Consider the following 22864-nt stretch of genomic DNA (forward strand, 5'->3'; position numbering starts at 1 on the left):
GCGATATGACGCGGTCAAGATCGGTGGTACATCGCTAAGTGGTCGCTAGTGAGCTGCCACACAGGCAGATCTCACCAGCGACATCGCTGGGGACAGGGGGTCACTACTTACCTGTCACACTAGGCGATCCTGACGTCCTCCCGCTCGGCTCCACGCTCGTCGCTCGTCTCTCCACAGGAAGCGCCGCAGGAAGCTGACGACGAGAAACAGTCCTGGACGTTCTCGCGCGATCAGCGATAACCAGCGGGGGAGAGGGTCGTAGGTAAGTATCAGACACAGCGATGTCGCTAGCAATATCGCTATAACGTCACACGTTATAGCCATATTGCTTAGTGTGACAGTACCTTTAGACTTCGGCTCTGTAACGAGACCTTGTAAGTTATTAAAAAACACCGATAAGCGCACCTAGCACTTTAAGAAACCTAGGGATACTGTGTATGTGATTATGTGTTGTTTGCTTGAGCTCAGCTCTTATATATAAATATCCTTTTTAATTAAATGACTAACCTCTTCACCCCAAAGCCTGTTTTCACCTTCCTTACTAAGCCACTTTTTTCACTTCTGACCACTGTCTGTTTATGAGATCTGTTACAGAACCACTCAGCACCCAGAATATGTTGTGCAGTTATATGTATATATAATAGGTTCCATGTGAGATGCATGTCCCTAATGTATCAGCAGTGTCCGCCCTCCCCCCACCTTTGTAATTCCCACAGTAAACATCCGCAGGCTCCGGCCACCTGCGGCTTTTGTAATGCATGTCTGGCCTGACGCTTGTCTATTGGCCGGCCCTCTGTATCTGTGTGATATATTCTGTGTCCTGTGAGTAAAGTGTTGTCAGACTGGAAATACATGGAGAAGCAGTGATCTTTTATATGCGCCCATGCACTCAGACGAATTCCAGCCAGCGTCATTCATTCAGACTCCAGCCAACGCAGAGCGGACCTCTGAAAACACGGGGTGGTACTGATAGAGGTAGCCCAGCTTGGAAGACCCCGTTACACTGGTGGCAGACAGCGGGATTTGATACCCCTTCTACAGGAGGAAAAGAATGAATGGAAAATAACTACCAGAAGTTAAAGAGGACTCCATTAAAAGATCTGGTGGAAGCCCGAGGGTTGATCGCCAGCAACAAAACAAAAGCGGATTTGATAGCAGCCATCATGGAACACGATAGTGCAGCGCCCCCCAATGTGAATGTGGAGGAGACCGAATTCCAGAGGGAGGTAAAGAACAGACTGGCATTCTATGGCCCAAACCCTGCAGTAGAGATCATACGAGAGGTGATGGCTGATGTGCGTACTGATCCGAAGGAAAAGATGGCCGAGCGGACCAGGATAGAGCTAGCCAAGATGGAAATGGCAGAGCGGACCAAAGTGGAGCTGGCCAAGATGGAGATGGCAGAGCTGAGAGAGGAGAGTCAGCGAGCAAGGGGAGCTCTGGCCTTCGACCAGGTACCATCAACAGTAAGCCACAAAAAGATCCAGTACAATGCGTTCCGACAGTTGGGGGAGGCAGAGGAAGACATTGATGGCTTTCTGCAGGACTTTGAGCGGCAGTGTGCCCTTCATCAAGTAAAGCCGGAGGAACGGGTTCAGATTCTGGCCAGCAAGCTGACAGGCCGGGCAGCGGACGCCTATCGCACGGTACCTGATGAGGACTGTATGGACTATGAGCGGATCAAAGAAGTGATCTTGGCCCAGTATGCGCTGACACCAGAGGCCTACCGCTAAAAGTTCCGCGGACTTATAAAACGCGTAACCGATACCCACGCTGAATGGGCCTGTAAATTACGGCGGTCACTGCTACAGTGGGTACAAGGGAGCCAAGCAACCACTAAGGAGGACGTCCTCCAGCTCTTCCTGTTAGAACGAATCTTTAATGGACTAAACCCCGAGACACAGGAATGGATTCGGGACAGGCGGCCAACGACTCTTGAGGAAGCCGCTCGTCTGGCCGATGAACATCATGATGCCAGGAGGCCGCAGTTCTCCGGATCAAAGGTGGTCACTAGGGGCCCGCCCATGGACCTGGAGGGCCCCAAACCACCGAAGATTGTAGGGGGACCAGCTAGAAACCCGGCCTACCACAGTCCCCCTGGGGCGCTATGCCACACCTGCCGTCAGCTGGGCCACCTGCAAAGACAATGCCCCAACCGGACTCAGCATACCCAGTGGTCAAAGGCGGGAACAGCTACCTTCAGCCGGGCTGCTGTACACTGCTACCAAGGCGAAGCTGACCCGGCATTGGGGGCTACGACTAACCAAGGGGTGGAAGAGATGGAAGAAGTGCTGCATGAAGTAGACCCCATGCAGGCAGCTCGGGCAGATAATCGACAACAGCATCGACAGGTCGCGTGGGTTAATGGGAAACGTATGCAGGGACTAAGAGATTCCGGAGCAACTTTGACCCTTGTGAAGCCTCATCTCGTCCGGGACCAAGAGAAGACGGACCAGACAGTGGCAGTCCGTGTAGCAGGGGGAGCCATACATCGACTACCCACTGCCAGGATTCACCTGAACTGGGGATTCGGGGATGGCCTTGTTGAGGTCGGCTTGATGGAGGATTTGCCTGCAGACGTCTTGCTGGGAAATGACTTGGGGCCCATGTTGTCTGCATTCTTGGTGGCCCCTCTGGCTGAGACCTATCCTGTGACCACCCGGAGACAAGCTCGAGCTGCGGAGGCGGAATCACACTCAGAGGAGGCCCAGGTAAGACATCCCAGCCCTGCACGTATTCCCATAGCCAGACACATTTCTTGGCCCACTCCAGATGAATTTAAGAGGGAGTTACTTGAGGATCCTTCATTGGAGGGATATCGTGGGAAGGCACAGGAGGGGAGAGGAGTACTAGAAGGGGAACAGTTTGTATGGAAGCAGGGACTCCTCTACCGGATCACAGAGCAGCACCACACAGGGACGAGCCCCACTATAACACAACAGCTGGTAGTTCCCAAGAAGTATAGGCAGGAGCTACTGCGAATCTCTCATGATATACCCTTGCCTGGCACTTCGGCGTCAGTCGCACCAGGCATCGTCTGACACAAAACTTCTTTTGGCCGGGGGTAACCTATGATGTTCGTCAGTACTGCCAGACCTGTGACAGTTGTCAGCGCATTGGCAAGAGGGGGGATCGATGCAAGGCCAAATTACACCCCCTCCCCATTGTGGAGGAACCATTTAGCCGAGTAGCGGTCGATTTGATAGGGCCGTTAGCCAAACCCAGTCCGTCCGGGAAAAAGTATATATTGACAGTGGTAGATTATGCCACACGGTATCCAGAGGCGGTTGCATTACCTAACATACTGGCAGAGACGGTGGCGGCCTCCCTGCTCCAGGTTTTCTCACGGGTTGGATTTCCCCGGGAGATTATCTCAGACCAGGGTACCCAGTTTACAGCAGAGGTGACCAACCAACTGTGGAAGCTGTGCGGCGTAAAGTCCATTAGAAGCGTCCCGTACCACCCGCAAACCAATGGGTTGTGTGAACGCTTTAACAGGACATTAAAACAGCTCATTGGGACTTTTACCAGGACCTACAGGGACTGGGAGAAATTCTTGCCACACCTCCTGTTTGCCTATCGGGAGGTGCCCCAAGAATCCACGGGGTTCTCCCCGTTCGAGCTGGTATACGGGAGACGGGTAAGGGGACCCCTAGACTTAGTGCTGGAACACTGGGAAGGGGAGGGCCTCATAGAAGGGGTACCTATTGTACCCTATGTGCTGGAATTCCGGGACCGCCTACAGGAGCTGACTGAGGCTGTACGTGAGAACATGCAGGCGACCCAGCGGCGCCAGCGCGTATGGTACGATAGGGGGGCCAGAGAGCGCACCTTGGAAACAGGACAGAAGGTCCTGGTGTTAGAGCCCACTAAGCAGAATAAGTTTCAAGCTGCATGGCAGGGGCCCTACCAGGTAGTGGGGAAAATAGCCGACACAACCTATAATGTCGCCGATTGTGACGACCCCAGGGTTATCTGCATGTTCCACGTGAATATGCTGAAGCCCTACCGAGAGCGCCTTGAAGAGGTAGTGGCCATCTGTGCACCTGAAGCAGAGGATTTAGCCGGACTTCTCTTGCCTGATGTCTTAGGGGAAAGGACTCAGTCTAAAATATGGGACCAGGTACACTTGGGTGAAGACCTAGGCCCCCGGGAGAGACAAGCGTCAGGCCAGACATGCATTACAAAAGCCGCAGGTGGCTGGAGCCTGCGGATGTTTACTGTGGGAATTACAAAGGTGGGGGGAGGGCGGACACTGCTGATACATTAGGGACATGAATCTCACATGGAACCTATTATATATACATATAACTGCACAACATATTCTAGGTGCTGAGTGGTTCTGTAACAAGGTCATATCTCTGGAATGCTTCAATGAATCCTACTTATTCTGAGATTGTTTTTTCGTCACATATTGTACTTCAATGACTTATGTTTATTTGTGAAAAAATAAAAAATTTGGCAAAAACTTAGCTATTTTCAAACTTTTAATTTTTATACCCTTTGTGAGGTAGCGCTGTCATCTAGTAGGGAATCACTCGCTTGGCAGCGAACAAAACACATCCGGCACCAGGTTTTCCATAAAAACATAGCAGTCCATGCGGTTTATTCACCCTCATAAACCACAGCAGCAATGTACAACAGCTTCATATCACCAGCATAGCGTCCATTAAACAGGCTATTCAGCCCCAGTGTTATCTCACCCGTCAGGGTTCCTTTTGCGGCTTATCAGGACGTTTTATGCTAGTTCCCTCCAGGGAGCTCTCAGGCACACATCGCCCTTGCACACGCCCAGCCGCTCCACAGGCTTAGTGAGGAGATCCTTCTCCTCACGGGACCTTCCAAACTGGACCAACCTGGTCCCAGCATTCACCCCTTGTGACCTATCCTGGCTATGTTATATGGTCCGTAGCCACGCCCACTGGGTCACATGGCTATGACCTCATCACAGGTCCTTCACCTACTCACATAGCCTTTTACTATAGGTGTTATCAGACACACCCCTGGGTGGGTTTGTGGGCAGCTAGAACCCGCCCATCTCTCCAGCTGCCTGAAGGCTTCTCCCTAACACATAGGCACGAGAGATCAGCTCTGCTGATCAGCACATAACCAAGCCTTCATCTCAAAGCCACCCACTTTGAGACACACCACGGCCACTCCGTATTCTGCCACTCATCCTCTCTCTTGGGACATCCACACAGTGCCCCCTAGTGGACACAGTGGTCATTACACCACATACCCCGCCCCTCTGTTCAAACTTGTGGGGTTGAACACACAATCTTACACCAGGATCTCGAGACGGGGCACACATTACACCTTGCCCCACAGGTCGAGAGAACCATCTCCATCTGTCATACGGCCTCATCTCTGCATTAGGCCTCCCCCGCCCAAAGCGGTCAGAATATCGGTCATTGTCTTTGACCCTCCATTTGCAATCTGTCTGCATCATCAGACACTGTTTAGTCACCACCCTCCTAGAGTGCGCTTCGTCACCTGACCGTTCTCCCACTGACCGGCTCTCCCGGTTGGTACGGTCATCAGTCTTAATCGGTCCTACTGTCTGGCCTGAGTCTGACCCATTCAGCGTCTCACAGGAACTGCTGTCTCTCAGCCTCGCACCGCCCATCGAACTGCCACTTGCTGACATTCTTCGGCCACCTGCCATGTCACTATTTGGAGGAACCCTTCGGGTCCTTACAACTTGGGTTGGAGGCGGCCGCCACCTGGTATTCCGTACTTCTTTATTAATTCGCTGACGGACCAGCCTCAACTGCTCAATTTCTTGCAGGTACCCCACTCGATACTCCACGAGCATCCGAAAATCTCTCAGGCTCTCCATGGAGCCAACCACGATGATGGGAATTCTACCCACTTCACTGGATACCGGGGTGTTCATTATCAGGAGGGATCCTCACCCTCATCACACCGGAGATATTCACGAGGTCTTGCATCACCTTCCCGGATCGTCCAATGATTCTCCCAATCATAGCTTTGGGTACCGGAACCACATCTTTCCGCAAACCCCGCCGATCCATAGCCTCTCTTGCTATCTCTAGGCGTCGAGCAGCCCTCACATTACTCTGCCTAACCAATTGTTTGACACGTAGACACTGCAAATGCATCTCTTTCAGGACAGCTACTCGGTTTGATGTATCTTCTCTGGCTGATACTATCACCAACTGCCGAGTCTCAGGTGCCCAGTGCACCTTACAGGCTTTGACCGCCTCTTTGAAAGCCTCATGCACACCTTCCTCAGCACAGGCTTCTTGCATGTCCTCTGGTACATCAATCACAGACTGGTAGGTCATGGTCCTGCTCTCTTCCTGGACTGAAGGATCTGGCTTTACCACGGACACTTCCCTCACTACAGTTGCCCCGACCGGGTGACTGTCTTCTTTAGTTCTTAACTCACCAACTTTACACGATGGGATCACTTCATGACCCTTTGCCACGATGGCAACTGGCAGTTCTGTCTTATTATCACTCACGTTCACCCGCGGTAAGTCTTCGTCCAATTTCTCCCGCAGAAGATTGTTAACTACTCCTCTGAGTTCCTCCATCTCTTCCTTGAGGTTCTTGTTCACACTTTGCCAGGTGGACAGGTGACCTCTGAGCTCCAAGATTTCTTCCTTGAGCTCCTCGAACCTGTGCTCGGCCGTTTGTCTCAGGATTCTTTCTCGGTTAACATGTTCATCCACCTCTTCTCTGAGGGCCTTATTCAGTCCTTGCCACATTATCATGAGACCTTTGAGCTCAGAGCCTTCTTTCTCTAGCTCCTCTAGTCTGTGCTCCCTGTCTCTCTCAGAGCCACAGTCACCCCCAGAGTCTGAGTCACCCCGACCTGCCGAGTACTCCTTCCAGCTACCCATTAACCGTGCGACTACTTCAGCCGTCTTAACCACCATGTCAGCGTCTGTTTTGTCACGAGATGTCTGGTCCGTCCGTTGGGCTGACGTACCCCTTTTCCCGGTCACTTCCACCTCTGACCTTTCCACGTCAGGAGCAGTCACCATCTTCGTATTGGTTAGCCCAACAGTAGGAACGTCTCCACCCTCCTGGCCTATATCATCAAACCTGACAAAGTCCCGGCCCCACTCCAAGGCATACACTAAGTCTGATGGTATACTGCCCCCTTGGCCCTCACTGCCTCCAAGCCCCTCAAACACCACTCTGTCTAGCACATAGTTCACCGTGACCCCATGTTTACAGCGAACCTGAGCCATTTTCTCAGTCAGACAGAAAGTGAGAGGAGTTCCTACCAGAGCCACCTGACTCATGGAGTCCAACCGTCCCGAGATTCCTTACCGGTGCAGCATCACAGTACACACTTGCGGCCAGTCATCACTCGGAAAGAATATCCCACATTCTGGAAATGACATACATGAACACTGCGGTTTCCCAGACATACCCACTGAGCCAACCAGTGCTGCCATTTCTTCACACTCGGCCCCTTTCTGGACCACCACCCCAATTTGGGTCACCTCCTCCTTCTGAGACTCCACCCCTTTTTTTGTTACCACCCCAGTTTGGGACTCCACCCACTTTTGGGCTACCACCCCAATATGGGTCACCGCCCCCTTTTGGGACTCCACCCCCTTTTGGGATCTCCCCATGTCTGTTGCACCGGTCTTCTCAGACCACAGTTCACACCACACAGTTTATGTCTCTTACGATACCAGACAAGTCCTTGCTGGCACCAGCACAGCTCCTGCTGTCACCGATCACCGGCACCACCGGCTGCTGTTCACACACACAGCGGCTGGAGTCACTGCAGCTCCTGCTGCGCCGTCTTCGTGGACCCGCCGATCCATAGGAAGCCGCTTGTCACCTTCGTGGCCCCACTGAGCCACATCAAGCCGCTTGTCACCTTCTTGACTCCCACTGAGCCACCGCAGGCTGAGTCGAGAAAAAAGAAAAAAAGAAGAAAAAACACACCACAAAAAACTCAAAAACTCACGTGTCCTGACTGTGTGCTATTCAGGACGCTCCTGTCTCCACCTGAGGCCGTCCAACACACAGGGCGCACTGGGTGCGATTCAGGGAGCGACCCTCCTCCCAGGGTCTCCCCACACACCAGCCTCACCAGGTCCAGGGGCTCGGCGGGTGCTCTTCAGGACATCTGTCTCCACCTGAGACTGCCCAACACTCGCGCCTCACCAGGTCCAAGGTCACACCACGTGCTCCTGGGATCCGACTCTGCTCCCAGGGCATTTCCTCACTGGACCCTCCAGGTACACTGTCTTCCTCACTGACCCAGGTCAGTACCACACAAACAGCTGTCTGATACCTGTGTCGGCCACACGGGTCACCGTTTTACTCATTGACCCAGGTCAGTACCACACGAACACCAGTCCGTTTCTCCTGTGTTGCCCACACAGGTCCTTGGGTACCTCTTCTCCGCAGAGGCACACTAGCAATTACCAGTCTCTTTCTCCTGGGGAAGCGGCCGCACTGAGCTCACCGATCCGGACAGTGCCTTACTCACTAGGCCGCCCCACGGTTTCCAAAACCACAGCCGGACAGTGGCTTCCCCACTTGCAGGCCGTCACAGGATTTGCTTACACGTGGCCAGTCAGCAGCACATCACACGGCTTCCACAACAGTCAGCCCTCCTGGCTCAGCGTTGCTCTTTGCCACAAAATTTTGCAGTCCTTTTCCGTTGCTCACAGCAACAAGGCTACAACACTGCCCGCATTCTCCACCAATTGTGAGGTAGCGCTGTCATCTAGTAGGGAATCACTCGCTTGGCAGCGAACAAAACACATCCGGCACCAGGTTTTCCATAAAAACATAGCAGTCCATGCGGTTTATTCACCCTCATAAACCACAGCAGCAATGTACAACAGCTTCATATCACCAGCATAGCGTCCATTAAACAGGCTATTCAGCCCCAGTGTTATCTCACCCGTCAGGGTTCCTTGTGCGGCTTATCAGGACGTTTTATGCTAGTTCCCTCCAGGGAGCTCTCAGGCACACATCGCCCTTGCACACGCCCAGCCGCTCCACAGGCTTAGTGAGGAGATCCTTCTCCTCACGGGACCTTCCAAACTGGACCAACCTGGTCCCAGCATTCACCCCTTGTGACCTATCCTGGCTATGTTATATGGTCCGTAGCCACGCCCACTGGGTCACATGGCTATGACCTCATCACAGGTCCTTCACCTACTCACATAGCCTTTTACTATAGGTGTTATCAGACACACCCCTGGGTGCGTTTGTGGGCAGCTAGAACCCGCCCATCTCTCCAGCTGCCTGAAGGCTTCTCCCTAACACATAGGCACGAGAGATCAGCTCTGCTGATCAGCACATAACCAAGCCTTCATCTCAAAGCCACCCACTTTGAGACACACCACGGCCACTCCGTATTCTGCCACTCATCCTCTCTCTTGGGACATCCACACAGCGCCCCCTAGTGGACACAGTGGTCATTACACCACACCTTAAAATCAGAGAGTCATGTCACACAAAACATTTAATAAATAACATTTCCCAAATGTCTACTGAAAACCCCTTAATACATTTCCTATAATAGTTTGAAAACCCCAACAAATGTTGGAAGACCCTTTAAGTCTCTGGGTTACACCCAAATCACAATGGCCAGTACTTTCCCAGGGTCCATACGAAACCCCTTGTCAGACAGAATGGACAATTTTTGGACAGAACCTTTGGAGAACCGCATGTAGCTGATCCATGTGAACCTGTTTGTCAGAGGAGAACACGAGGATATAATCCAAATACTCCACCATAAAGTGCTCAATAAAATCAGAAAATACATGGTTAATGAAATTCTGAAAAACACCTGGCGCATTGGTGAGACCAAAGGGCATAGCCAAATTCTCAAATAACCCTTCAGAAGTGAGAAATGTAGTTTTCCACTCATCCCCCTCCTGAATACAGATAAGATTATATGCCCCCCCTGAGATCCACTTTAGAAAACCTTTTAGCCCCCGACATTTGGTTGTATAAATCAGGGATGAGCAGGAGTGGGTAGGTATTTCTCACTGTGATCTTATTCAGTTCTCGAAAATCGAGGCATGAGAGCAAACCACCATCTTTTTTTTTTACAAAAAAGAATTCAGCCGCTACAGAAGAGACAGAGGGACGGATGTGGCCTTTATGTAGGCTTTCAGAAATATACTCTTTCATAGCGGTTCACTCCGGGACAGAGAGGTTGCACAGATGGGTCTTGAGCAATTTAGCACCCGGAATCAGATTGATAGCACAATCAAAAGGGCGGTTTGGTGGTAAGACCTCGGCCTCCTTCTTGGAAAAAACATCCTCAAAATCGTTCAAGTACTCCGGAATACCTTCCAGATTAACGGATGACACAAGTACAGTAGTAAGGCAAATTCTACTACAATTAGGACCCCATTTAACAATGTCCCAAGATTCTCAGTATATCACAGGATTATGTAACTGTAAACGGGAAACCCAACACCAGTCCCGCAGGCAGATTGTCCAGAACAAAACATGAAATACGTTCCTGGTACAAGGAACCCACTTTAAAGAGAAACTCCTCTGAGACAAATTTGATGACATTCTTAGCCAGCAGTGTTTTGTCAATGGCAACAACATGAATGGGAGTCTCCAGCCTAACTGTCCTTAACTTACACTTGGTCACCAACTTAGTGTCAATAAAGTTCATGGATGACCCGCAGTCCACGAAAGCAGAAGTGGGCATGCAGCAACTCCCACAACTAAGTTCCACTTCCAACAATACTTTTGAAAATGAGCAAAAAGGTACCTGAGAGTCTGGGTGACCTCCACGACAATCACCCAGACTGAACTGCTTGTTAGTCGGTGGGCAGGAGGGGCAGTCCTTTTTCCAATGTCCAGGATCTCCGCAGTAAAAACACAGCTTTTCTTCACGTCGCCATCTCCTCTCCTTCTTCTCGAGGTTGGTGGCCCCCACCTCCATAGGTTCAGACGGTGGCAAAACAGCAGGATTAGCAGGGAGTAATGGAACCTCTCGCTGTGTAACACCTCTCTCCCTTAGCCTCCGATCCATGCGGATAGCCTGAGTTCTAGCCTCCTCCAATGAGCTGGGTGGTGGACGGAGAGCCAGAGCGTTCTCCAGGTGACTCGACAGTCCATTCTGGAACTGACATCTCAGCGCAGAGTCATCCCAGGGCACCTCAGTGGACCATCGACGGAACTCGGAGCAATGCCATTCAGCCGAGAGCTTCCCCTGAATGAGACTTATGATTGTGTCCTCTGCCATTCTGACCCAGTCAGGCTCGTCAAAAATAAGTCCTAAGACCTCAAAGAACCTATCCACAGACACACATTCAGGAGTAGAAGCAGGTAAACAGAAATCCCTCGATTGACGTCCCTCCCGCAGTAATGAAATGATTATTCCCACACACTGACTCTCATCTCCAGAGGATCAGGGCAGCTCTCCTTAAACGTACAGAATCTCTCCTTTTCCACGGAGAAGGTATCTGGGAGCCTGACTGTAGGTTCAGGAGAGTGCAATTAGACATCAACAGTGTTAGAATGCTTACAGACAGATTGGGAAGAAAATCCCTGCAAAGATTTTACCGACTCAGAAAGTTCCCTTTACAGGTGGCTATGAGATGAGGCCAAGGCCCTTTGTTCCACAAACAGATCCTGCATCATTTGTGCAAGACTATCCATTTGATCCGCCAAGGTATGGAGTGGATCCATAGAAAATAGAGCAGAGAATACAAAATTAGCTGTTCCAGGTCATTTATAATGTAATGCCTGCTGCAGCGCAGTAGCACACAACCTCCACCAGGGGTGTGGGTGAAGGAAAAACAGCTACACTCACAGTGAAACCATAGAGCAGCAGGCAGGAGCCACTAGGTGGCAGAAGAGTAGTCAGAAAAGCTGGGTCAGCAACAGAGAGGGAACAAAGTACCAGAAATCTCAACAATACATGTGTTCAGAAACAAGCCAGAGAATCAGGAACGGTTGGAAGCGGATAAGAGAAAGACAAAAAACAAGCATGTGAGGATGCAAGCCAAGTCGAAACCAGGGATTCAGCACACTAAAGAGAAACACTGTGTCTGGACAGGAATAGGGGAAAACAGAGGCATGGGATCAGATAGGAAATGTAGCAGGAGCAATCAGATTCAGCTACAGCAGCCCTAGACAGGAACTATAACCGACATCGTCTACAGGAAGCAGCAATAAACAGCAAACCTGAACCCAGACTGAGGCTGAGAAAGGTTAACCCCTACATGACCAGACCAGGAAAAAGGAAAAACAGGACTCCAACCCCAGTCTGGATCATGACAGCTCTATTTTTGATTATCTGCCCACACACTCTTCCGCCTTCTGATATATTTACTTTTTAAAAATCTGCTGCGTTTTTTCTGCCAAATCTGCATGAAATCTGCAGCAAACCCGCAAACATTTTTACACCTGCTGATTTGAGCAGATTTGACTGACTCAATGGAAGTCAATGGGGGAAAAACGCTGCAGATCCGCAAAAAGAATTGACATGCTGCGGAAAATAAAATGTTGCAAATCATAACAGAATTTTCTGCAGCATGTGCATAACAATTCTGGATTCTCTTTGATTAACATTGCTTGAGTTATCTTTTGCGGATTTGGTGCAATTTTGAGCATAAAAAAAATGCTGCAGATCCGCAACAAATCTGCAACGTGTGCACATAGCCTAAAGATAGGGAAAAAACAAGTAAACATACAAGTTAGATGTTATAAGTAGAGATCAGCAACTTTGCCTTTTTTCTGGTCGATGAAACCTGACTTTCGCAAAAGTCGGGTCGAACGAAATCGGCCGATTATCGTGAAAAGTCGAAGGCCGACTGAAACACGAAACCCAATGCAAGTCAATGGGGAAGCAAAGTCGGCAGGGAGTGGAGGACAGGAAACCTACAGTGCTCTTTTGAATGCCAAAAACATCAATTCTGATTACCGAAGCTTTTCAACCTTAATTTACTTCATAATACTAGTTACGCACTGAAAAATGGGGGTTATTTGGCTAAATTTGTGGGGGGGTAGGGGTGGCTCCAGGTTTTCATGTGCCCTGGGCCAAAGAGCACCCCTTTAACACATACCACAACTCATGATGCTCCGATACCGCAGAGAAATAGCGGTATAGTACAATGAAAAATACTTCACTTTTTACATCTCATGACTGATATCCATTTTTAATAGCTCCAAAAACGGACAGTATATTACTCCATACAGTATTATGGCCACCACATAGTGCGCTATACAGAGTAATGAGGCCCATATATTTCTCCATACAGAATCATTGGTCCCATATAATGTTTGAAACAGTATATGATGAGCTCCACATAATGCTACAGTATATGTTGGTCCCCATGGATGAAGCTCCACTGTTTTATGGGCCCAAATAATGCTCCATACATAATGGGTCCCATTTCTAATGCTCTAGTGTATAATGTGCCCTGTAAATGCTGCTCCAGTGTCTGATGTCCACCTTTGGAATGCTCCAGTGTATGGTAGGCCCCATATATAATTCTCCAGAGTATAGTGCTCCCCAACAATTCCTGTCCCAACATTGAAAACAATTAAACAAGTCTCCTCGCTATGGAATCCCTGTACTAGTCTGGACTCCACGTCGTCCCCATCGTCCATCTCACTGCACTTGGCTGTTTAGGCGGAGGGCGTACAGACGTGATGTCATTGCGCTTTCTGATCAGACTATCACTGTCAGGAAACGCGGAAGACGTCATGGCGGTGGAGCAGGGAGAGGTAAGTATTTCAACTTTGCAAGTGCTGTGATCCTGAGCAAGCAGGGGGGGCCCACTCGTTGGTGACGGCAGTGGCACAGGGCCCCTCTAATAGTACGGCGGTGTGTGGCGGTGTGTCTGGCGGCGGATGGGGGTGGGGTGGGCCACCGGCAGAGACACTTTTGCGCACTATGAGGGGCCCTGTGCCAGTGCCGTCGCCCATGAGTATGCCCCCCCCACCAGCTCACGGAACCTGCACTTTCATCTGCACCTTCCTCTTTGTCACCGTGTAAGGTGGTATAGTATGCGGGAAGGGGAACCTGAGTTTCCTTTGGGTCAGATTCTGGCTGTGTAGAGTGTGAGGGGAATGTAGTGGTCTGGGTCAATGTACCAGTAGAATCATCTAGCAGTGGCTGGGCATCAGTGCACATGTGGCGTCCCCAGGAGTAGGGTCGCTACAGTGGCATTACCTTCCTCCTAGGGAGTGTGATGTTATGCTTGGGAGCAACGAAGGATCTCTCTAGCAGTTAAACCAACACACAACACATTTCCCACTCCACGCCAGCAGGGAGACCTCTGAACTTGACTGCTGAGGAGCTGCTCTCTGTGGTCAGGAGGAGGTAAGTTAGGCCATTCTGTGCAGGGAAGGGGAATTGTGTGGATGTGAGAAGGGGAGCTGGAGGATGAGCAGAGTTAAGGCTCACTCCTAGCTGGAGCGCATGCTCCGGATTCCGGTCTCCGAGTTTGTAGGGACACTGACGTTCCTGCAGCTGAATCCGGAGGAAGTAGCAGCTGTAAATGCTCTGTACCCAACTGAGGCTCGGAGGCCCCAGCATCGATGTGTGTGAGCCAGAAGGAAAAGGCTACGGCTGCCAGCTATACAAGAAAGTTCCAAAAGAGAGTCAACAGGGGGAACTTCATTGAACTCAGCACTGCGAGTACTTCAGATAAGCGCTAGAACGGAGGCCACACTACCTATCTGCAGAGAGAGAAATCCAAATTGGTTTCCAGGCTGACCAACTCCTTCTCCATGTGTACTCTGGGTCCTGGACAGCACCTACCAAGTACAGGTAAAAGAACTGCGCGACTGTGTCTGTCATCTTTCTCCTGCGCTTGGCGCGCGGCTCAGCTACATCCTGCACTGCACACCATCTCCCAACTCTTTCATCTGCCCTGCGACTATGGCCCTACCTGTGCAGGTCTTCTACATCTTAGCTGCACCACAACATCTGTCCCACAGAAGCGACACTGCAGTGCTGGTCAATCTAATCAGAAACCAGAGGTGGCGTCACGTATCATTCACCTATAAACGTAATTCACCCCTTTGCATGGACCCCCAGGGCCACGGAACGGGTCACCACCACCGTGACACATCCCTGTGAGACACCGGCCCGGTACCGATAAACCCCACTGCCCTGGCTGGCCACCCACACTCCATATCAGATTCATCTTGGACTGGGGAATTCACGATTTGACTTGATAACCCAGGCATGGTATGATAGAAAGAGCTACATGGACTAATGTGAAGTGTGGCCTGCTGCCTCATTTAGTTAGGGTGGGGGTGCAGGACACAAGGAAAGGGGTTCCAAAATAACATCAGATATATGGCACTGTATCAGAAATGTACAGCTCTATTCAGTCAAAGGATAATTGTCAATCTCCATATATATTCCATCAGTCACACAGAGACGCTCACAGGCTCAGTATGGATTAGACAAGAATATAAAAAGTAGACAAAGTGTACAGTATCATCAGATAGCAGGTATATATAGCATAGTTTAAACATTAACAATGTACGTCTATATATCAGGAGTAGTGTTGAGCCACCACGCTAGTGTTTTGGTTCGTCACACAGGAGGCAAGTTCGTCGAATGTTCGTCGAACCCCATTGAAAACAATGGCAGGCAAACACAAACACATACAAACACATAGAAAACAATTACAAAACACCTTAAAAGGTGTCCCAAAGCAGAGAAAATGCTCAGAAGACAAAAATTACATATGGAAAAGGGCAACTACATTTAGAAAAGAGGTGGAGGAGTAAAAGGAGGAGGTGGAGGAGACACAGATATAGGCTTGTCATTCCCTTATGAAGTCAAGAAAGGCTGGAATAAATATGTAAAATACCAACCAAAAAAAAAATTCTGAAATCGAACACGATCATATACCGTCGGACTTCCCACCAATAAATTATGCCAACTGGCGATCGGGCGGCGTTATTCCCACGAACCTCCAAACAGCGTCCATGAAGGCAAAGTGTTTGCTTTCCGGGGGCAGTATGATTGCAAAGCTGAACCTTAAAGGAATGTCCAAAAGGGCACCACCAGGAGTGGAGCCTGCGGCTTAATTGGACTCCACCCGGGAAACCACAGCCATGCCACCTCAAGAAAAGATGCACATATTGAAAGCTTTGTCGATTGTGTGTGTGGTGTGGTATGTCCGTTTGTAGTTGTGCTAGCAATTTGTCAGCTTTATTCCGTTAATGAACGAGACTACGGCATGCCCCCGTGGTACGCGTCAAGCTTACTAGAGGGCACTATCATGGTCTATCATGGTGTTACATGTCTGGGGCTGCATACGCGCTACACTGAAAGGAACAGCTTTTGTCGCTTACAGGTGCAGATAACCAGCAGAACACCGTTAGTGATGGGGATCTGTGATTCCAATTATTCCCCGCGAACGATGATTTCCCAGTAAGTGCAGGTCAACCGCAATTCCTGAATTAGGCCTAACCGGCATTCCTGAAAAAATGCAAAAAATTACGTGTCCAAACCACAATTGCTGTAGCTTGCTTAACAGCTCGGCAGCCATTCTCAGGCCCAGTATGGATTCGACAAGATTCTAGAAAGTTGATAAAGGGTACAGTTTCACCGGGTAACACGTATATATGTAGCATAGTTTACACATTAAAAACCTGCTCAGACCCAGTTTCACATTAAAAACCTATGTCTATATATCAGGAGGCAGGCTCAGACGGTCTCAGGCCCAGTATGGATTAGACATGATTGGACAAAGGTGAGAAATGGTACCGTATCACTGGATAACAGGTATGTATAGCATAGTTTACACATTAAAAACGTAGGTCTATATAACAGGAGGCAGGCTCAGATGGTCTCAGGCCCAGTATGGATTAGACGTGATTGGACAAAGGTGAGAAAGGGTAACGTATCACCACATTACAGGTATGTATAGCATAGTTTACACATTAAAAACCTATGTCTATAGATCAGGAGACAGGCTCAGACGGTCTCAGGCCCAGTATGGATTTGACCAGCTTGTACAAAGTTGAGAAAGGGTACATTATCACTGGATAGCAGGTATATATAGCATAGTTTAAATATTTAAAATCTCCATGTTCTCAGTATGGATTAGACAACAATCTAAAAAGTAGAAAAAAGGAAATGTATTTGAAGCGTACACCAGTATACACTTTTGGTGGTATTTTTAAATCTTCATATATATTTCTGTCTCAGTAAGACAGTCCAGACTCTCCGCAATAGGAAATGAGATGCATACAATTACTGACATAAATTCTAGTGATTGCAGAAATCTAGGAATTCCTATTCACGGGATAAACTTCCGTCACAATTCTCAGAGGCGATGCAGACCCTCAATTAATTAGTGTGTGGAGACAGCGAAAACCTTTCTTTGTGAAGAAAGTGTTGCTGTATCGTAGTACCATTGATCCCATCGCCATTACTCATATCCATATAATTTTGATCACAGGGAGAGATGTAAGCATGGTGCTCACTACCTATCATGCTCTGTCACGTAACTTTGGAGTGCAAAAGACAGAAGCCACAGGCCGTAGGCGATTCATTTGGATTGGCATGAGAGGGCACATTTAAAAATGTGCACTGGAATGTCACACGTCTGTGAGTAGAACCACTGCATCTCATTGTGAGTCGACGTCCATAAGAAATGGAAGCCATTGATCATCTGAAGCTAGATCCCGGCCAGCGGGACAGGGCATAGCTACGTCTTAACCATCATCTTCTATCAGTTCACCAAATTTGTAGTGGCAGTCCCAGTGAAGGATTTGACAGCCCAGACTACACAGCGGAGGAGCAGGGAGAGGTAAAAATTGCAAATGCTGGGGCCCTGCCCAAGCAAGGGGGGCCCACTCGTGGGCGTCGGTACTGGCACTGGGCCCCTCATAGTACGGCGGTGTGTCTGACGGCGGGTGTGCACCCCCACTGTTGTGAGTTCATTTTCCCCTTCACCATTGAGGTCTGATGAACTCCCTCTTCTGGTGAAGGAAGGTAGTGAGGCTGATTACCAAACACCTGAGCTGGATGATGATGACTGGGTGACGGGAATTACTGACTGGATATAAGGCAGCCAACGCCCTTCTGCCTTGCTGGTGATCTCTCTGAGGGATTCTAGGAGACCAGTCTGATTCCTGCTCCTCAAAAGCTAAGTTTTCTGCTCTGCTTGTTGCATTTGTGTTTTGGTTTTGTTTTGCCTTGTTTTTCTGGATTTCTGCCATTCCCTGCTGGGGTGAGCTGAATTCCTTTTTGCTCTGTCTTCAGAAGATACCTGAGTGCTGATATAGTCTTTTTGAAGCCTAGCGTCTGCAGGGATTTTTTCCCTATCAGTCTGTTGGCTCTTGTTTTGATAGGCTTTTGGCGGATTGCAGACAGCAGCTTTTCTATCCTTCCCTATTTAGTTAGCTTGGGCCCCATCATTTGCTCAGCCTATCTTTCTATCTGTGTGAGTGTTTTTTCATCTTGCTTCACCGTCATTATATGTTGGGTGCTGCCTATTGCTTTGGGGTCTGCTCTGGGGCAGTTTAGATTTCCCTTTCTGTCTTTAGGCTATGTAGTTCTCTGGCTGTGATTGAGGGGTCTAGGGCACCGTAGGAACCCCCCACGGCTACTTCTAGATGATGCTGTTAGGTTCAGGGGTCTGCAATCCGATAGCTGCCAACTTCTCTGGTTTTCTGGACTTAGCTAGTATTTCTGTTTTTGCCTCCTACGGTGACTCATTCATAACAGAATCACCCGCCATACCGCAGATCCTAGGGTACTCAATAGCAGGAAAGAATTGTAAAAAAAAAAAGTGTGTATATTTTTTCCTCTATATCTCTGAGGCCGTAGGGGGAATTTTTTTTTCTCTCAATGGAGATAAAGCAATTGTCTGATCGTGTGGAGCAGCTCGCTGCGGAAGTGCGGGGAATTTCCGCCTACCTTGCTCATTCACATGCTGCTGAACCAAAGATCCCTACTCCTGATGTGTTTTTTGGGGATCGGTCTGAATTTTTGAATTTCAAAAATAATTGTAAATTATTTTTTGCCTTGAAGCCTAACTCATCAGGGAGCTCCGCCCAGCAGGTTAAAATTGTCATCTCTTTGCTGCGTGGCGATCCCCAGGATTGGGCATTTTCTTTGAAACCAGATGATCCTATTCTGACTAATGTGAACGCATTTTTTAATGCCTTGGGGTTGTTGTATGACGAACCTAATGCTATTGATCAGGCTGAAAAGACCCTGTTGGCATTGAGCCAGGGTCGAGATTCTGCAGAATTGTACTGTCAAAAATTCGGAAAGTGGGCTGTTCTTACTACCTGGAATGATAATGCCTTGGCAGCTCTCTTTCGGAATGGTTTGTCAGAAGCCGTAAAAGATACTATGGCGGGATTTCCTGTTCCCTCTGGTCTTGACGATTCTATGTCATTAGCCATTCAGGTTGATCGGCGTTTATGTGAACGCAGGACTGCACGAGAGGTGTTGCCACCTGTTGAACAAGTGTCTGAACCTATGCAATGTGATAGAGTTTTCTCCAGGGAGCAACGTCAGGAGTTCAGAAGGCGTAATAAGCTGTGTTTTTTTGTGGAGATGCCTCGCATATTATTTCTGTCTGTCTTAAACGAGAGAAACGTTTTGCACACACGTTTTCTGTGGGTGGTGTTCAACCTAAGTTTCTTCTGGCAATTACTCTGATCTGCTCCCTGCCCACATTTTCCGCCAAGGCTTTTGTGGATTCGGGAGCAGCCCTGAATCTAATGGACTTGGATTTTGCTAAACGTTGTGGATTTCCGAAGACACCTCTGCAGACGCCTATCCCTTTGAGGGGGATTGATGCTACTCCTTTGGCGAAAAATAAACCTCAGTTTTGGACCCAGGTGGTAATGCGGGTTGCCCCAGACCATCAAGAAAATTGCAGATTTTTGGTGTTGCATAATTTGCATGATACCATTGTTCTGGGGTTTCCCTGGTTGCAAATTCATAATCCAGTTTTGGATTGGAAATCTGTGTCTGTGGTGAGTTGGGGTTGTCGGTGTGCCCTTAGTGAGGCTCCGGTTTTTTCCACCTCTCCTCAGTCGCATGATGTTCCTGACTATTTGGCGGACTTTTATGATGTATTTAGTGAGAATGAGTCTGCGTCTTTGCCTCCTCATAGGAGTTATGACTGTGCAATTGAACTGAGCCCAGGGTGTAAATTTTCTAAGGGTCGGCTCTTCAATTTATCTGTACCCGAGCAGGAGGCTATGCGATCCTATATTAAGGAGGCATTGGAGAAGGGTCATATTAGACCATCCTCTTCACCCTTAGGTGCCGGGTTTTTTTTCGTGGCCAAAAAGGATGGTTCATTAAGGCCTTGTATTGATTATCGTGCCCTCAACAAAATTACTATTAAATATCAGTATCCGTTACCCCTGATTTCGGATCTATTCTCCAGAGTTAAAGGTGCTTGCTGGTTTACCAAGCTTGACCTCAGGGGGGCGTATAATCTTATCCGCATTAAGCATGGGGATGAATGGAAGACGGCGTTTAATACTCCAGAGGGACATTTTGAGTACCTGGTGATGCCTTTTGGGCTCACTAATGCCCCTTCTGTCTTCCAGTGCTTCATGAACGACATTTTCCGAGACTTTGTAGATACATTTTTGATTATCTATCTGGATGATATTTTGATCTTCTCCAAGGATTGGGATTCTCATGTGGAACATGTTCGGACTGTGTTCCGGATCTTGAGGGAGAATTCCCTGTATGTCAAAGGATCGAAATGCCTTTTTGGGGTACAGAGGATTTCATTTTTGGGATTTATTTTGTCTCCGTCAACTATTGAAATGGACCCGGCCAAGGTACAGGCCATTTATGATTGGGTTCAGCCCACTTCTTTGAAGGCCCTCCAGAAGTTTTTGGGTTTTGCTAATTTTTATCAGAAATTTATAGCAAAATTTTCTAGTATTGCCAAGCCATTGACTAATCTGATTAAAAAGGGTGCTGATGTGTTGAATTGGTCTCCGGAGGCTGTTTCTTCCTTTCAGGAGCTAAAGCGAAGATTCACTTCTGCCCCGGTTTTGCGGCAACCTGATGTCTCACTCCCGTTCCAGGTAGAGGTGGACGCTTCTGAGATTGGTGCAGGAGCTGTTTTGTCCCAAAAGGATCCTGTAACATCTAAAATGAATCCCTGTGCTTTCTTTTCCCGAAAGTTCTCTCCATCTGAACGTAACTATGATGTGGGGAATCGGGAACTGTTAGCCATGAACTGGGCATTTGAGGAGTGGAGACATTGGTTGGAGGGAGCTAAACACCAAGTCGTGGTCCTCACTGACCACAAGAATTTGATTTACCTGGAGTCGGCCAAACGCTTGAACCCTAGACAGGCTAGGTGGGCCTTGTTTTTTACACGTTTTGATTTTGTGGTCTCTATTCTTCCTGGCACTAAGAATGTCAAGGCAGACTCCCTCTCTAGGAGCTCCTTTGCTGATTCTCCTGTGGTGACCAAGCCTGCTACCATCTTAGGCGAAGGGGTAGTTCTTTCTGCCATCTCGCCCGATTTGAGACGTGCTCTGGAAGAGTTCCAGGAGGACAAACCTGAGCGTTGTCCCAGTGGAAAGTTGTATGTTCCTGACCAGTGGAAGAAGAGAGTGATGTCTGAAGTTCATTGCTCTGCATTGGCTGGTCATCCAGTTATTTTTGGTACTAGAGATCTGGTGAGTCGGTCTTTTTGGTGGCCCGCCTTGTCTCGTGATGTCAGGAATTTTGGGCAGTCCTGTGGGACTTGCTCCCGGTCTAAACCTTGTTCTCGCTCTAGTGGGTTGTTGATGCCTTTGCCGGTCCCCAGGAGGTCATGGACCCATATTTCAATGGATTTCATCTCTGATATGCCTGTCTCTCAGAGAATGACTGTTATTTGGGTGATTTGTGATAGGTTCTCTAAGATGGTTCATCTTGTACCACTCCCTAAGTTGCCATCTTCCTCTGAGTTGGTGCCCCTGTTTTTGCAACAGATGGTTCGCTTGCATGGGATTCCTGAGAACATTGTATCTGACAGAGGAGTTCAATTTGTGTCTAGATTTTGGAGGACTTTCTGTTCCAAGCTGGGAATTCAGTTGTCCTTCTCCTCTGCTTTTCACCCTCAGACCAATGGGCAGATGGAGAGAACAAACCAGACCTTGGAGTCATATTTGAGATGTTTTATTTCCGCTGATCAGGATGATTGGGTTTCATTTTTGCCCTTGGCCGAATTTGCTTTAAATAATAGAGCTAGTTTTTGCCACTTTGATGTCACCTTTTTTTTGTAACTTTGGGTTTCATCCTCGATTTTCTTCAGGGCAGGTGGAGCCTCTGCCTGCCCAGGTGTTGACACTGTGGTGGAGAGAATGCACCAGATCTGGGACCAAGTGGTGGATAAGTTATCTCTCTCCCAGGAAAAGGCCCAGCGGTTTTCCAACTGACATAGGACCATTGGTCCCCAGTTTAAGGTTGGTGATATGGTTTGGTTATCATCAAAAAATATCGCTATGAAGGTGGCTTCTTCTAAGTTTAAGCCTAGATTTATTGGACCTTACAAGATTTTGGAGATTATTAATCCGGTCTCTTTTCGTTTGGCTCTTCCTGTCACATTTAAAATTCATAATGTGTTTCATAAGTCCTTGTTGAAGAGGTTTGTTGAACCAGTTGTTCCTGGGGTGGCACCTCCGGACCCTGTATTAGTTGAAGGTAACATGGAATATGAGGTAGAGAAGATACTGGATTCCCGTCTGGCTAGACGGAGACTCCAGTATTTGGTTAAGTGGAAGGGTTATGGTCAGGAGGATAATTCCTGGGTCTCTGCCTCTGATAGTCATGCCAAAAGATTGGTGCGTGCCTTTCATCGGGCTTACCCTGATCGCCCTGGTGGCGTGGATGAGGGTTCGGTGACCCCTCCTCAAGGGGGATGTCCTG

Source organism: Dendrobates tinctorius, unplaced genomic scaffold (assembly GCF_039654945.1).
Source record: "Dendrobates tinctorius isolate UK_male_01 unplaced genomic scaffold, ASM3965494v1 ptg000293l, whole genome shotgun sequence".
Taxonomy (NCBI): Eukaryota; Metazoa; Chordata; class Amphibia; order Anura; family Dendrobatidae; genus Dendrobates; species Dendrobates tinctorius.